The sequence below is a fragment of the Anser cygnoides genome, chromosome 2 (assembly GCF_040182565.1).
Source record: "Anser cygnoides isolate HZ-2024a breed goose chromosome 2, Taihu_goose_T2T_genome, whole genome shotgun sequence".
In the NCBI taxonomy this organism is placed as follows: Eukaryota; Metazoa; Chordata; class Aves; order Anseriformes; family Anatidae; genus Anser; species Anser cygnoides.
In genome coordinates, this window is record NC_089874.1 from 16,843,052 (window position 1) to 16,861,211 (window position 18,160).

The window sequence follows — 18,160 nt, forward strand, 5'->3', positions numbered from 1 at the left end:
CGTACTTACTGCGAAATCTCCAGATGGCTAGCTGCTTTGAGGAGAGCTCTGCAGGGGAGCCCTCCTCATATTCATTCTGGCTGTAGCAATCAGGATATTCGGGGTTCAGACTTTCAGTGGAGCTGACTTACAGGAAAGGTGGCATAATGATTTGGATACTCACCTGTGCCTTGAGGCACGTGGGTGCAATTTTCTGATGCCTTGCTGCTGGTTTTTGATCTTTAATGAGATTCACAGAACCAATGGGAAGCAGCTTTGGATGGTGGTGGGTTTAAAATCTTTTCCCCAATTTCCCTTCTGAAAAATTAAGATGTTTATCCTTGTTAAACAGTAGCTAGATGTTACAGAAATGCTTATCAACTACTGAGATACTACAAGGTGAGAATTACAGGCTGCTAGGGAGCTTGAAAAATGTTACGGTGATTTTGTTGTTGTTTAATGTGGTCCTCCTGTTCCCCCCACCCAGCTAAACAATTCAGCATGGGAATCTGCATGTGGGGGCAGGCTCACTAATTAAAATTTGTTCTTAGTGTATGGCTGGTATGTGTCTTCACACCATGCAACTAATATCTGATCAGGTTATCCGAAGTAATTACACTTTACCTGTTGCCAGATATCAGTGATAAGGTCTGGCTGCGTGAACCAGTAGCTCTTTATGGTCACATCCACAGGTCTAAATCGTATGAGGCTGCATGATAAATATCACCTCAGAGGCCTGGTACACAACCAACAAGTAGCTGTTCAGGTGCGCTAAGCACCAAGTGGTGCTACCAGTGCTGAGAACTTCCTAATAGCTGAGGATGATATTTCAGGTGAGCCGCAGGCTGCGGCTGAGCAGGGATTTCTCTCTGGCATCACATCCCAGGCAGATCATATCCCTCGGTGTATCCCACAGTGCTTGTTCCCTGTGCACGGGAGGTGGAGGGATGATGGAGAGGGAATGGAAAGGGGTGGTAGGAAAGCTGCCACCCGGGGGGATGGCTGGTCTGCCCCGAGCAGTGGGATTTTGCAAATGGGTTGCCTTTGTGTTAATGCCTGGCGTGTAAGTTTCATTTTCTCCTGGGGGAATAGTGAGACCAATGCTAACTGCAGAGGGAAATGTAAGTGTGTGGAGAAAAACAGCTCTGGGTTGCAGTTAGTGAAGCAAAACACTGTTTGGAGCCAGAGCATCCATTTCTTTTCCTTACAGGAAAGCCCAGCAAGGTGAATTTCTAAGACTATCCCATCCAAAGCTAATCATCTGGGCGATGGAAAAACAAGTTCTTTATAAACTCCGCATACCGGCAAAACTCAGCAACGCCCAAAAACTCCAGACAGACCTTGGGAGTGGCTCGTTACGGTCCCGGGCTGCACGCACGCTGTTTCAGGCTGGCCACTGGCATAGCCCTGCTGGCTGATGCTGGGGCACCGTGACTCACCAGGGAGGGGACGAGCGGCCGCCCCACGCCTCCCACAGCAGGCAGCACTGCCTGCCGCGTGAGCTGCACCACGGCACAGGACAGAAGGTGGGCTTGTCTGGAGCAGGACCGATGGGAGAGGAGGGAGGAGAGCTCGGGTTGCCCCAAGGGGAGCTGTGCAAGAGAAAAGGGGTGTGTGTACATCATGCAACAGCAGAGTCAGGGCTGCCCTTAAATCTGGTTGCAGACGTGGACCTTGTTTCTGCAGGACCCAGTTTCAGAGGGAGGATGCTGCCGCAGTGTCCACACACATTGGGCTATACTGCACTTGCAGGCTGCAACATTGAACATAGTTTTGACAGCCAAAAAAAACCACCACCACCACCAACAACAACAACAACAAACAAAAACAAATGTTGATGTCTGAAATGTTTTAAATCCCTCCTGGTGCTGACAGCAAGCCCCACACTGAAGCACCACACGGCTGCAGAAGGGTGACGAATGGAAATGAGAGACAAGGCAGGGAGCAACATGGAGAGGAAGAGGTGGCAGGAAGGTGTCCATCAAAGCTGTGGAGCCAGCCAGCAGCTAGGGGCCTGCTGGGACTGCTGGCGGTATGAAGGAAGGACAACCTTTACTGCAACACATGCATACAGCAAGCCAAGACATTTCTTCTCCCCCCTCTCCAAAATAAAAAATAATTAAAAACAGCAGTTTGCCAAAAGTGGAAGTCTTCAAAACTGGGGTGAGAAATCACATTGTTGGTCTTCTCCCTTTGCCAGCTCTCCCCTCACCTGTCTTACACCACAAGGGAGCAGGAGCTGCTGTGCACGGTCCCAGCACACGCAGACTCCTGGCAGAGCTGACCCTGGGCACACCTTGCAAAGGCTGCTTCAAGAGTCTTGATCCCCATTGGTATAAAGTTGCCCTCCAGCTCTGTTGTGCTTTACTTTTCTGCAAAATGCCCACAGTTCTTCTGTCCGCATTACTTGGTGTGTTTATGCCAGCTCTGTGGCTGTTGGACAAGGTTTCCAGACCTGGGATCCCCATTACCCTCGGTAGCTGCCCTCCTATCCCAAATCATGTCCTCTCCCTCAGCACCACAGGGACCGTGCTGGTGCTTTCTGGCATGTGGCAGCGGCAACACCAGAGCACCAGGGATTCTGGCAAAGGCTCCTGCTAAGGGACACGTATGAAAAATCATCCAACCCTGTGCAGCTATGGCTAGTCAGAGTGGCTCCTTGCTCGCCCGCAGACCTGCTGCAGCAAGGACTCATGTGCTGCATCCCCATGGTTCCCAGTGGCGGTGGTTTAGAGTGAACATAAAACCTCGCTTCACTGGTTCATCCAGAGTTAGCCAAAAAACGTTTTCATGTATACATTGGATTATTTTCAGGGAAATCTGAATCATTTTCTGTGTAAGAAAAGATCTTTTCATGCAAGCAAGGTTACCCCTTGAAGTCAAGTTGGCTCCCTCACAGGAATATGAAAACATTCTTGGCTGCAACACATCAATAATTCATCTTGCCAAAAGAGCAACATTTCAGGGAAGGGAAACGACCCAAAAAACGATAAAAATGTTCAGGAAGTTCTGGCTCCCTTTCTGCACATTTATGCAACTGCTACCACAGCTAGGGTTTATTTCCCAGCTTTGCAGCACGACTCCAGCACTAACCATGGAGGTAGCTCTTTGCCTTCCCTGTAACACACACGAATAAGCACATGTTTGATAAGAAGTCAGAAATGAGGTGGAAGGAGGAGGCCTTGAGGTGCGTCTCTGCGCGTGCACATCTTATGGAGAGGCGTGGTATTTCCTCCTGCACCCATTAAAGCTGTGCACGGGGCCAGAAGCATTCCTGCCTCCATGACGAGCGCGGGGTGACTTCCAGCTCGCATTTAGCAGGCGGGTGCTTGGGCAGTACTTCACATTCAGCCACTGGCAGCCAGACTTTGGTGCGTGCCTGGCCCACGTGCCTGTCAGCAGGTGTCCCTGCACCCCTCATCTGCTGGCACATGAAGGGAGAGGAAAACCAGCCACCAGGCCTCTTGGTGGGCCCGTCGCGGGCAAGAGTCCCTTCCCATGCAGACCTCCAGGCCGCATGGGCAAGGGGAAGTTGTTTTCTCCACGTGTTTGAGAATCACAGATTGGTTAAGGTTGGAAGGGACCTCTGGAGGTCATCTGGCAGATGACCTGACATGCTCACAAAGCCCGCTGGCCAGGATGCTTGGGAGATGAAGCCAGCATGGCCAGAAGGCCTGCTGGAGCTGACGGGCAACACAGGCCCTTCTTGCTTCAGTGTGCTGGGAAAGGAGGAAAATTCTGGATTTAGGCAAGGAACTGTGATGCTCCTCGCAAACCTCAGTTGTAAACTGGAATTTACCTTCTCATAGACTTCAACTTTTTGCTCAGCCTTTATATTTCAGTTGTTGCTATTCTTCTAGGTTTCACAACAGTGACGGTTCTGGTACTTCATTGTGCCTTTTTAACCAGGAAAGGTCTTATTATTTATATTTAGGTAGTGGTTTTAGTGAACTGGGTAGTGATTCTATGTGAAAAGCCATCAAGGCAGAGCCAAGGTGCACACAAGAGCAGTCGGTACCAGAATCCCTACAGACATCTTGTCTTCTCAGCAACGATAACATGGTGCCCTATTTGCCAACACCGTCTCAGACAACATCACCTCTGCCCCTGAAAGATTATGAAATGAGACAGAGGTTAGGCACCAGGGAAACATGCCAGTGACTGGACACCAGCCTGCTGGGGCTGACTCACCCCCGCAGCATCCCTCCCGAGCGCTCCTCTCACCAGCGCCAGCCCGCGAGGCTGTGACTGTTGCTCTGAAGTCACACGCTCGCAGTGACATAACAGCTTCAGGCCTGGCTTCTGAAGACGTGAGCAACCAACTGGGCACATAAGATTGCACGCACATTTCCCAGTGTCATTTATAAGGCCAGTCACCTTAAGCTTGTAAATTGGTATTTTTTTACAGATATAGGACGTGTTTTCAAAGCATGAATGGGCAAGGCCCTAAACAACCAGCCCTGCGTGGAGCAGGGGTTGGACTCAAGACATCTCTTGTTCCCTGCAGGCCTGAATTTTTGGGGGCTGCGCGCATCAGGAGAAGGCTGAGCCACACTGTACCCCATTGCCCACTGACCCACATTTTGCACGGAGAGCAGAGGCTGGTGCACAAAAGGGCAACCTGGTCCAAAAGCCATGGCAGACCATGTCTCCCTGCAGCCTCCACCTGCACCCTCACATCTGCCTGGTGTCCCAGAGCAGTGGGACCTGTCTGCCTCTGCCTGCTCACCCGACCACCCTGGCTGAGCGACTACCTCACCTCACTAGGTCACAGGAATGGCTGTTATCATTTCCATCTCCCTGATACACATGGTCTTCTGCTCCATGTTTCCCCAGGCTATTCTTGAGGAGAAACTACAGAAAGAAACCTTGTTTCCCCCATTCTTGCATCTTTAGAAGTGCTGTGGGGCACAGATGTCCCCAGTGGCTGTGGGGCACTGTCCCCTTGTCCCCTGTGCTTTCCTGCCTGGCTGAGTCACCTGCTGTCCCCTCTCCTCCAGGGTCTCTGGAGAAGGGACTACCAAGACCTCAGTGCCTTTCCAAGCAGAAACGTCCACCTAAGCACTAGTGCTGTGGTATGAGGATAGTGCTTCCTCCTACTAGTCCTTGTGAGGGATGTTTTCCTGGGAGAGGAACCAGGCAGAAAGCCTGGAAGCATCCAAGCCTCAAGCACAGGATGAGACTTGGCACAACCACGTTGTCCCCACGACGTGCTGAAGATCAGAGGAGGCCTGTGAGGCTGGCTCCCACGCCGGGTGCTGGGGAAGCTGACCACCATGGGATCAGGTCTTGCGCTGCTCACGAACCAGAGCTGAGCAGCCCCAGCAGGAGCACTGGTGTGCTGCTGGCACACAGAGCAGAAGGGTGACAGGTTGTTTTTTTCCACTTTCCCAGCACTGTCATTGCCTCCACCTCTTCTTTCAGAACATGAGGCAGTAAATCCAAAGTCGTTCCACTGCCAGCTCATGAGTCAAAGCCATAGGGTGATACATCCTTCAGAAGGGCACTGGGGAGGCAGAAGTGGAGAAAGACACAGGATGTAGTCCAGCTATATTTGTCTGTCTAATGCACTTATCCATAACATGAACACAGGTTTCTCTTTTCTTTGAAACAGATCTCCCCTGGTCCTCCATCTTGCGCACTCCTTCACACAGAACACTGTCTAGCAGCTTGCTCCCTGCTAGGTTGATGTTTTTATGCCTTTCACCCAAGCCTTGTGAAGTCTCTACGGTGTTATATAGCTAGCAAAAGTGGAAAGCTGCATGCATTCATTGAGCCTGCTGCTCCCCAGGACCCAGCCCTGGCAGCTAAGCTGCCTCTGGCCACTCAGACACTTGAGCTCTCAGCTATTCCCCTGTGGCAGGATCCTTATAATTATTTCCACCTCCTCCTCGGCAGCCAGTGGCACAGACCCAGGCAGGCACTTCAAAAACTCCATACGGAGCATGTCTGCTCCACATCTGCTGGGACAACAGATAGCCACATATATTTAGGGAGCTATGTTCCCGCTGGCAACGAGCTTCACATAGCTTCCCATCACGGGGAGGTGCACGTCGGCTCCTTCACAGCCCCCACAGCCCCCCCAGGCTCACTCCAGCTGCTTCCCAGCATCATGCTGCCGACTGCGTGGGCATGGTGCCAAGGACAAGATATCTTCCTGCATTTGTCCCGGTTTGTAAGGGGTTTCTCAGCCACATAAGGCTTCAGCTTACTTCCTTGCTGTTGGGAGCCAAGTGCAGCATGGTGTTTGTTTATTAGTGCCTGAAGCTTGTCTCACCTTTCACAGGGTGGGGAAGGAAAGGCTGGTGCCCGAGATCAGCATCAAATCCGGAGGAGATGGGAAGGCTGTTTTAGTAGCAGCAGGCTCTCTGTCTCAAGCCCTCCCTGGCCGTGGTTCCCCAGCCCTAGAGGGGCTTTCCACAGCGAGGTTTTGTGGAGTCCCTGTGGGGACGGAGGAGATGCCCCGGGTGCCAGACCTCACCACAGGCCGGCTCATCTCCAGGGCTGCAGGTGGAGGGGAAAGCTCCAGCGCAGGTCAAAACGAACAGAGTGAACGTACAAGATAGAGAGGAAGTGGTTCAGAAACCTTAAAACTAGGAGGGCTGGTTATCATCTTGTCTAACTTTGTGTATTACACAAGCTAAAGGTCCTCTCACACAAAGTCCCTCCAATCCTCTTCCCTCCCTTGCTCCCCGGAGCAGGTGGGGATGAAGAACAGTGGAGGAAACACTTCAGGGACAGGAGAAGGCCTGAATGCCGGGGCTGTGTGACACCAGCTGCAAACAGAGGCCTCGCAGACCTCAGCCGGGTGGGCTTCTGCTGCAAGCCCTTGGAGGCATCGAGGGGAGAGCGGAGAAGTAGGCCTGGATGCTGAGTTGGCTGGACAGGGGGGATGCCTCTCAGCACCCCTGGGCTGCACTACCTGGAGCAGAGGGACTTTGGGCATGAGGGCAGGGGCAGGCTGGTGACCTCAGCAAGGGGATGCCTCCGTTTTGTGCCCCCCTTGACGACTTTCTTGGAAAAGCCTGTCTCAGGGTGATGTTTCCTATGTACAAGAGCAGTGCAGAAATGAGCTGGCAGAGTGGAAAATTTACTTTAAAACCCACTTTCAGACTTCACCTGAATGCAGAGAAAAACTCTTTCTCTGTTACATTTTCAGGCGCTTTTCTCTGCTCTGGGAAGTCTAAGCTAGTTTTAATTTTAAACCTTTCCAGCTGGGGGATTTCCTGAGAGCTTGAAGGAGGAAAGTGTCTGGAGACAGATCCTGAAAAGGACTTAGAAACTGAAGTCCAGCACCTGATCAGACGATGCCAGGCCTCCATCATGTCTAAAGCCTCCTCTTTTCTTTTTTTTTTTTTTTTTTCTTTACGCAGAGACTTCCCTAGAAACCAGAGGAAAACTTGAACTAATGAGAACTAAGAGGATGTAGCAAAAACACTGTCAGGGAAAATGTCTGCACAGCCCTGCTGGTTTGTGCAACACCCCCGACACTGCTACATCATGCAGCAGACCTTGCACAAAAGAGGAAGGGTTCCTGTGGTGAGTTCTTTCTCCACTTCATTTAACCCATGCTTTCCTGTTTGTTTTGATGTCCTCTGGCTGGTGTGGTTGCCTCATGACAGCTCTCACTTTCCTCTTGCACTGTGAGACATCCAAGGCACGACCCCAACTGCTCAGTCCCTTTTCACAGTCTCTGCGGGTTCCTGCTTGCACCTGAAAGGACATTAACTCATCCCATCAGGGATGCAGCCTTTCCAGTCTTCCTCTTTCTCTTGAGGGGCATTTTTCCCAAACAGCTTCTGCATTTGCTACTTGGTGGATCACAAAGAATATGGTCAATAAGTTTGCCTCTTACACCTGGAAAGGGGATGGCCCTGCCAGCCCACAGTCCATTCCCTGCTGCTCTGGCTACCAAGGGCTCCGTGGTGTTTCTCTCCTACGTGACTTGTGTCCATGCATGCAGTCAAACAGAGACTTCTTTGGCATACCCTGGCTGACCATCCAGACACTTGGAATATGTGTGGGCATATGTGGAATACGTGGGAATATGGGAATATGTGGGCACTTCTGGTTCTGCAGCAGAGGACATCCCTGCTGGCTCTGCATTGTGGTTCATCAAGTCCAGGAGGAGAAAAACCTCCTGGCTACCACCTCCAGGCCGTTGCTGTTTTTTATTTTTATTTTTATTTTTTTGCCTATTCAGTAATGCAGGAGTTGAAGTTCCTCTCCAAAATTGTCATCTTTACCTCTGCTCTGATAAAACTTGGAGATTGCTATCACAATGCAAATTCGACCGGGAGGAATTTATGACAGATTTCTAAAACTGCCCTGCTAGCACTTAATGACCAGTTCAACAAACTGATTTTTACACAGATCAAAATTCTCCAGTACCATTCTCTTTCCTGACCTCTATCAACCCTACAATCCTGAGAGAATTTTTCCCTGCTGTTATCTCCTTACCAGTGGATTACGTGTCTTTCACCGGAAGATCAAGGTCCTCCTCCACTTTATTAGCTGAGCTGCTTACATTTATGTACAATGCTCTTCAATTTCTATTCAATGCTCTTCAATTTCTATTCTTTCTTTCTTTCTTTCCTTCTTTCTTTCTTTCTTTCTTTCTTTCTTTCTTTCTTTCTTTCTTTCTTTCTTTCTTTCTTTCTTTCTTTCTTTCTTTCTTTCTTTCTTTTTCTTTCTTTTGTGTGTGTGTGGGGGGGTGTTCTTTCTTTCTGTCTGACATCAACATATTTCTTAGTGGAAACAGGCACAGTTCTCTCATTTACTGTAATATTTCCTTAATAACTAACCTTATCAGCATGACTACTTCCTTTCTCCTTGATACACATTCTTCTTATATCTCCTACTCTATCTTATTTTCCTCTTCCTGTCTCGTAAGACTAGGCAGAGCAAACACAAACTTTTTTTCAACAGTTGAAACTTGGAGTTGAATAGGAAGTTGTCCTGATAATAGGCTATAAGCTGCAAGAACAATTCCCTGCCCAGATCTAAATTTCAAAATAATTTTGTTTGTTTGTTTTTACCTTGAAGTATCCTGTAGGATCAGCTGGGCTGTATCCAGCCTCCAAAGGTAAGTCTTTCAGCTAGATGGATTTCATGCTGTGAATGTCTCCCTAAGGTCTTATATCTCCACAGTGTCCTTAGAGCACAAAATCTGAAAACATCTGCTTGTTTTCACTGTGCAGCTAGGACTTTGAACTCCTTTTCTGTGGCCTGAAAACTCCACTGGACTCCACCTAAAACTCCTTTGCTTTAAGCATCTTCCATAACCTGCTCTGTGCTGACCCGTTCTAGTGTGATTTGCTCACGGTCATTTAGTATAACATAAAGAAAAACCCATAGGCTTTCGCTGCTCTCAAATATCTTTTCTGTTTCAAGTCCACACTTCGTATCATTGCTGTTGGCAAACGTGTTTGCTCTGTAAAAAAACAACTGTTATCTCCCCTGCAAGAAGTGTACGGTATATAAACAGATCTGCGTCTCATCTCCCCATCCTGGCCAGAGGCTCTGCCTCTCTGAGTGACCAACACCAAATCTGTATAAAAGTGACTTTGAAAAGGAGACAATTATAATTTTTATCCAAATCAGCCTACTTGCTTAAGGAAAATGTGCACAAATACTGATTACATAAGGACAGAGTGTATCTGGGCTCTATCCCAGCAACAGGACCTGAGCTTGGGCAGCTAAGGTAAAGCCTTGTGTTCAGAAAATCTGGTGTTTGTCTGCTCTTACTTTGTCAAAATTAGGTTATCAGGTATTTTCAGACCCTCAAACAGGAATTCCTACTGAAGAGAGAAACACTATTACTCAGAAACTTTTTCTGCTTGGCAAAACTGGAACAGACTTGTGGATGCTGACACCAAGTCGGTATTTCAGAGGGAGGAGAAAGTATGTGGCTTATTCACGGGGATAAGGAAGCGTCAAAATTTGCTTTTCCTTTAGCTAAGCACAAACCAAATTATCTCATAATTTGTTTCCAAAACCTCCTGACTCTGTCTGAACCTAAAATACCCTGAGAACTGCCTTTCTTGCTGCCTCTCACTTCTGCTTTCAGTTGTAACTGGAAATCAGAAGCTTAAGAGCACATGAAAACGAAAATGGTGGTGACAGGAGAAAGACAATATATTTACTTTATGAACTACCAATCAAAAAAAAAAAAAAAAAAAAAAAAGAAAAGGTTAAAACTTCCCAGACTGGTCTGAGCTTTCGGTGAAGCCTGAAGAGAGCAGCTGGTGCAACTGCAGGTATCATCACCAGAGCGAGGGCCAGGTCATCTGCCTCCAGGCTGCCTGGAGGCTGCCCATCCAGATGCAGAGATTAAATATTAAATTGCTGACATAGACTACAAGTGGTCAAGACTCAGTTTTGCAGCTTGTGGGACTCTCCTTTGTCCTTTTATCCTGGTATGTTGTCAGGACACAATTAATATCAGCAGTTTTAACACATCCTTCAGGGGCCCCACCAGGACCTTGCCTTGGCTGGGAGAGGGAGGCATTTGAGCCCAAGCCCCTTATTTTGGCAGAAGACTTCTTTCTAGCTCAGCAGGAGATCCTCAGGCCCATCAGGGTTTGTGAGCACTTCCACTGGTAGGAGAAGTGGGTGATGCAATCCCGACCTTTCCTTAGCAAAGCCTCTGCAACTGCAGGAGCTGCGCGGCAGCACCCTTGGCCCCAGGAGGAGTCAAGCCAAGCCGGTGGGTGAACATTCGTCATGCCAGCCCTGCCTGCTGAGGCACCCCGTGCTCTGCCCTTACAGCCACACCAGACGTGCTCCAAGTGGCAACGGGCTGGGGAGGTGTGTGGTTTGGGTTTCTGTTTCTGAGAAAAAACAGAGCAGCTACTGGGGCTGTCACCTGTGAGCACCGGACTTACCCGAAGCCGTGCCGGTATCAGGCTGGGGGCAGTGCCGACGCATTTCCCCGTGGTGCTGCACGGCAATGTCCTGCTCACTGAGCCTTGCAAGGGTTTGCAGGGGGCAGTGAAGCATCTGAGGGGTCTATTTCCTTCAGCTCCATTTAATAGTTTGAAACCAAAACACTGTCATCTTAACCGCAGCCTCTTCTTCCTATCTCACGGGGCACGATTTCATCCAGATGCTCCCTGAATGATGTGGGGTGTATGAAAACAACATGCTGTTTAGAGGGTGGTACATGGAAATGAAGCCCATGGCAAAGTGCTTTTTCTCTTGGTTCCACCCCAGTACCATGAGGACTCACTTTTATGCTGCAGAGAGGCCACGGATGCTGCCTGTGCCTGCATGCACCCTGGACTCGAGGGAGGAGATGACCTGCCCTTAGCGAGGTGTGACATCTCCTGAGTCACTGGGCAGATCTGGGGCACAGGCGCATGTAATGTCCATGAAATACATCCCTGCAAGCCCATGGAGGTGATGCTGAAGATGATGGCTATGGGTACTGGAGGAGCAGAGAACAAGTTTCACCGCCCCAGCAGGATCTGCTGTCCCTGCTGGGAGGCAGAGGGATACCAGAGCTTTTGGGATGCCACCTCTGCTCCCCTACCATGGCTCAGCAAGCAGCAGAGCAGAGGGCAAGCAGGAACATGTAGGAAACAAGCATCCTTGGCCCTGGAAACTTCACTAGTATGCCAAAGCAGCTTAGGTAACTAACCCTTGTGTGATTTCACAGTTGTGTGTGATGGGCCAGAAAAAAACCAAAGATTTACTCAAACCCTTTCTAAAATTCATCTGGAACTGAAACTCTGTGCATGTTGCCTGACAACAATGAATCATAGAGGTCATTTACACAGAAAAACAAGTTAATCATGTTTACAGCATATAATGAGGAGATACACCTCCCACAGCTTCCCTAGGGAGTACCTTAACACCCAGAATGGCGAGTGACTTCCCTGCAGAAGATTTTTACTGTATATAATACTAAATTTATTTTTTCTTGGATTCTTCAGTCTTGCAAGCAGGAGTGTCCCCCAGCGGTGGAGATGTGCTGGGGTGAAGACTCATGGGTGGGAAGGCAGCATGCTGTGCCCCGGAGCGAGCTTTTATTCCTGCACGACATGCCAAAGGATTCTCTGGGCACCGTGGTGGTGTTCTGGCCGGCTGGCCAAGCTCTGGTTACTTGGCCAAGATAATTTGCCCCACTGGCAAGCAGAGGTCCTCCAGGTGCCTCCATATCCCTGCCCCAGCATATCGGCTCCATGCCTTGAAACAAATATTAATATAATGCAGCTTACTGCCTCTCAAGGAGGGAACAGCGGTGATGGCCAGAGCTAAAGAGGCCCAGTAACAGCCCAAGCTACAGTCTCTGCCCCCTGGGGATATGTTAGCCTGTTATTCTGGCACTGTACAGGGCAATGCTAACATATTATTTAAGGTCTTTCCTGCTCTCTCTGACTGACATTTGTGCAGATCAGGTGAGGTCCACATCAGCCCCATTCCTTGGGCAGTTTTGGGAAAGCCTGAGCCCTTAAGCCCTGTGCAAAGCCTCAGACTCCAGCTCCGTTTGAAAGCTTCTATCGCCATCTAGTGATATCTTTTGTAGAGGAACATTTTCGGGAACTTCACGGTTGGCACCAGCCAGTTTCATCCACTAGAGCCCAGAACGGGACAGGGAACAAACAAATAAATAAATAAAGACTGACTGAGAGCAGGGCTACTGCAACTGCTGTCACCTCGCTGGGCTGGCTTTGGTTTTGCGGTTTGCCAGGTCCCTGCTGTTCTCTGGGGATGTCATCTTCCCAAAATGTGGCTGAGCCTGCGCAGATGGCCAGGATGGCACAGGGGTTATGTGCTACTGGTGCGTGCAATGCCCCACTTGGTCATGCCCTGCTCAGTGGGCAGCCACCAGCCACCTTATGGACTCACTGACTAAGGGGCAGGATCTCAGCAATGCTTGGTTTAAATCCCCAAGCACAGTGTGAGCTCACTGGTGTTTCACAGTTTAAACCAGTGATGTACGTCTGGTCATATGGAGCATTTTACGGGCAGCCCAGCTTTGCTGCCACAAAATCCAGGACAAACCTTTATAAAGTCATCAAATACAAGAATTAATGTGATGCAGAGAACATAAACCACAGAGCAGTTAAATGTTCTCTTTGTAAAAATGAACTCACTAAACTGATCCATAGAAAATGATAAGCATTTGTCTATTATTCCTCCACTGATGCAGATTCATTCATTGCAGATGAATTTTATTAAAAGGAAAACTTTTAGGAGATGTCCTAAAATATTTGTGCCGCATGAGCAGGAGGATCCATAGTCACAAGATGAAAAAAAAGAATACATATGTAAAAGGTTAAATAACACCATCACTAGTTTGTTGGCTCTGCCCTTCGATGCAGATGTGTGGCAGTCACAGGCTGCCTCTTCGCAAGGTGTCACGAGTGTGTCCCTGCTGCAAAGCTGCAACAAGGGACCCTTTGCCCTTCTCCAGGCACTTGTCCCCATCCCCATGCAGACCACACCTCCCTCTCACTCCTACCTGGAAATGGATCTGACTAAAAAAGGATCTCACAATGAAACTGAATAAATCTGGGAGTGAGCAGGCAGGGATGGGGAGCTGGGATGCTTTCAGCTGCATTGCTGCAGAGCCTCCAGTCCCAAACCTGCAGTCTCAGTGTGCTGTGGAAAGGCACCCTGACACACGTAGCTTATCTTTTGCCTTCCGTTTGATTTTAAAATCCAATTTTATTTTCCTGGAACTTCTTCTAATTCCACTCTTCTTCCGTTCTAGTGTCTTCCTTCCTCTACGTCACCACGGGGCACCCAAGTGCAGCTGTGTGCTCTCGCTCGTGCTGGTGGCCGGGTGGTACCGAAAGGTCTCCGGGCACGATGGGCACATCCCCGCAGCTGATTCACCATGCCGTTGTGCAAACGCCATCAGCACTTTCTTCTCTCTGTGCCGCTGCTGATACACAGCTTTTCTACTTCTCCCTTTCGTTCTTGGTCTCACTTTCACCCAAACGGCTTTTGCCATTCACTACCAACACCCAAAACTCCACTGGGCGTGAGTCAGCCCCCGGTTCCCTTTCCGTGCGGCGCTGGAGGAAGCAGATATTTGCTGTGGCACGCTGCGATCAGCCAGGCTGCAGCACTGCTCCGGTGTTGGGGGCCTTAATTACTGCACAGGGGTGATCAGTCTGAGAAGGCCTGAGCTGCCCTTTCTGCCTGCTTTTGCCCAATTTCCAGCTCCCCAGGTTTCGCCCAGCCTGCTTGCACATGTCCTGTGAGCAGCCTTCTGCTGCCACCTGAGGATTTGGTGACTTCACCATGGCTTTTTCCCCAACACCCAGCTGCCTCACAATCTGTGAAAAATACAAATACAATCAATATAAAAATATAAGATACAGTTGATGTTTTGTTTAACAGCTGAGGCTTGGAAGATTTTTGCTGGCGCTCCACCCCAGAACTGGAGCTGTTGTTCCCTTGTAATTGTATCGGCCTTGAAAAGAACATTTCTGGAACCACAGTTTACAACCAAATGGGAAGTAATGACCATGATTTTTTTTTTTTTCCTTGGGAGAACTCACAAACTTTATGGTGAGGCTTTCTTGGACTTTCCAGTGAGGTAACTCGTGGTGGAAGGGAGGGAACAAAAACATAAAAGCTGGGATAAAAATAAATAAACTGAGGGAAGTAACCAGTAACCCTTGAAAACAAGGAAAGATGCAAAGAGAAATGGAATTGAAAAAAAGGTTTATTCACTGTTACCAGAGCTGGACTGGTTTTATTTATTTATGTTGTAATCTTGGTCAGAATTTTAAAACAAGGGCTCTTGGACCTCACTTCGCTTGTGTCATCCCTTTTATGTAGTATTTTAGAAAATGAACTCACTGCCAGAAACTGCCCAATAGGTGCAGGGGATTTCCAGTGGATTTCAAACCAGTAGTGCTGAATAGTTGTAAAACATTAGCTTCAAAAACCACAAGCCATTTGCCAGTGAAATCTCTTTCTGAGGTCTTTCAAAGCAAAAGTGTTCATCACCTCTGTTTAGCCTAAAGAGATCAAAAATTTGGACACTGTCCATTCATTCTGAAATACACAAGAAAGCAGCTTACAGACCAACACTTACTCAGGACTCCTCCAACACTGGGAAAATAACCTTAACGAACGAAAAAACAACCCACCTCTGCCAATTCACCGGTGATTTTTTGGTCAGAAAAATAATTTTCTGAGTCCTTCTCAAGCACTGATTTGGCTCTCGGTAAGAAGACAACAGGGCTGAACCTGGTTCTTCCTCTCCTGGCACAGGAAATAATCCAAGTATTCCTCCTGCATTCAGAAGCCTGAGCTGTGCAGACATCTCAAAACATCACCGTGCTTTAGTGGAAGTAACACTTATGCTGTGATATAACTGGTTTTTAGAGCACGTGCCGTAGGAAAGGAGGAAAAGGACTAAAACTAGCACAGAAAGCCAGCCATCCTCTCTCAATGGCGGTGTGTGACCACGCACACCATGGTCACTGCCCTGCACTCATCCTGAAATCAGACAGTGGGTGACAACTGCAGCACTGACCACCACTCCAGCTCAGGACCAGGAGGGTAAGCAGCACCAGGAACTTCCTACAGGCCCCCTCCAACCTCCCCCTGCAGCCCAGCGGTTCTGCGCCAACAGAGCACAGGAGGCAAACCTTGCATCATTTGGGACTTCTGAGTTTTGGAAGGCTTGTCCAGCATATGGTATGGGAAGGTTTCAAACACAGCACTCATTCTCAGTCAAAGGTCATTATGAGAGAAAAGTAGTGTGCACTCAGTTTTGAGCTAGCGTGAAGACCTACAAACTGCTATAAGTGCAATTGGCTGAATGCATTGGTGTTATGTGATGAGCACATGCCAGTAAGGATAAATAAAGTCAATACTTATGTGTGCAGCTCAGATGGAAATATAATACACCTGGCAGGAATCAAAACTCATCCCATCCCAGTGGTTATTATCACTGTTCATCCATATAAACATCATCTTGCTTGCACAGCCACACAGTCCACTTGCTTGTATGGGCCACACGACACTGTGACCAATTGACATATTAAACAGGAACTATGGGTTTCCCAGGAGCTCATGCCACTTCCTTGACAACTGTGCAAGGACTTAAATATATATGGAGTGTGTCTCCCTCCTTCATCCGCAGGCAGGACTGTGAAGGCTGAGCGGGGCTGTGTGTTTTTTTTTTTTCTTTCCTTTTTTTCCCCAACAAAAGCAAACAGCTTTGCTTTTGTTGGCAAGGGGTTCCTGTTCCAGGTGAAGAGAAATCATGCAGTAAGGAGCCGCCTTCTCTCAAAAAGTTTATTAGTTTATAAAAAAAATGCCCAGGAAGTTCCTCCCTGCCTGGCTATAATGCTGCTTCCTTCAGCCTGCAAATTAAAACTGCCCTTTGGCTGCTCTGCTTTGTATACAGTACAGTGCTTATTAAATAACATTTGACTGAAAAGGATCTGGAAAATCAAATAGAGTTTACGAATAGTTGATAGCGATAAAGGAAGCTACATAAAGATAAGCGCTTTCATGTTTCAATGGAAACAACAAGACCTATAAAAATAATCTTCAGTATACAATGTCATTTCCTTGACGTATAAACCACCGGTCCTGTCTTCTACAAGCCTGGAACTTACATCTCAATAAAAGTCATACACAAACCACTTATTCGCCACTGGCATCTAAGCAAAAGCCATTGCTTGCAGTGGTTTCTGATGAAAAGAGTCCTCAGTCATTTGGAGTCTTCCAAATCTTTTCACTAGTAATATTTTTTGTAACCGTGTTGGTTTAAGGGCCACTACACCTCAACGCCTGTCATTAGCAGCTGATTTTAGAAGCAGCTCTTAAATTGGTGTAAGTTTTTACAGACTTTCCCTTGCCTCTTTCTGAGTGACATTTCCTGGTTTTGGGAGGAAATTGGTCATTTTTTTTTGTCATTTTTTTTTTCATAATTTGAGCAATAATGGATTATTTCTATTTAGGACCAAACGAAAATCATATGTTTCGCATTCAGACTGTTTGGGATTGAGGTGGGGATGAGTTGTCAGTGGGAAGATGGAAGCGTTTCCAGTGGTTTTTCATGCTGGATCGTGTGAGAACAGCATCTTGACGTTTTATGTGTAGGTGAGCTCACCATCTGGGCAGTCTGTGTTTGGGAAATGGTTTCGCAAGTATGTTCGTGTGTCACTTCTATATACAAGCATTTACAGAACTAAACACTACTAATGCTTTCATTAAAAACCCTTGCAAATCTCTCACTCAAATTCATTTATTTTGGAACTGAAATAAAACAAAGTGCCTGCTGAAATAATATACACCAGCAAAAAAACTGTGTGACTGTAGGGTGAAAGTCTTCAGACAGGGAAATTAATTATATTTAAAGACATTACATCCTCCCCTAAAACGCTTTGTACAATTTCCCTTCCCCAACATAAATAGCACTTCCCTATTTATGTTGTAGCAATGACAAAGCTTGCAAATTACCCCAAATTCTGCAATAAGCTTCTTTTTTTTTTTTGACTCCCGTACAGTTGGAGTCGGCAGATATTTATGAAAATTTTCTTCCTTATTACAAACAGTCCGGTCCTGATGGCTGCAAGGTTTGGATGCTGATGTGAAGCTGATGGGCTGTAGAACCTCAGAGGCTGGGGTAACCCCTCCGTCTCCGCCTTTGGAAGGAAGAATGAAAGCCCTGTGCTCTCCAAAGCCTTTTAGGGCTCTGGAAGGGGACAGGCCTGACTGTGAGGCACCCCAGCGCTGCCCAGGCTGACTTTCGTGCCCGTCTCCCCGCTCCCCGTTTCGCCCTGAGGCCGGCAGAGGGCAGCGCGCCCCCCTCGGCCCAGGAGGCCGCGGCCATTTTCCTCCCGCCCGCGGGCAGGGCCCGGGCAGAGCCGCGGCCGGCGGGGAGGGGGAGGCGGCGATGGCGGCCTCGAGCGGGCCCGCAGGGGGCGAGGAGGCCGGGGGCGCTCGGGGAGAGCTCCTCGGTCACCTCCCGCCGGGTGTTGCCACACGGGCTGGCGGGGACAGCCCCAGAAACACGCAGTCTTGCATCCCTCAGGGGCGGGTTTCTTCACTCCTTTCCCGTCCTTCGAGGAAGTGGCCGTGGGGCAGGATGAAAGTGTTTCAGTGCCAAGCGCTTGGTGCCCTGTGGAAAGTACAGAAATTGCTGTAATACGCAGCGATGGAGTAGTTCGACTAACAAAAGGTTTTTTTTTTTTTTTTT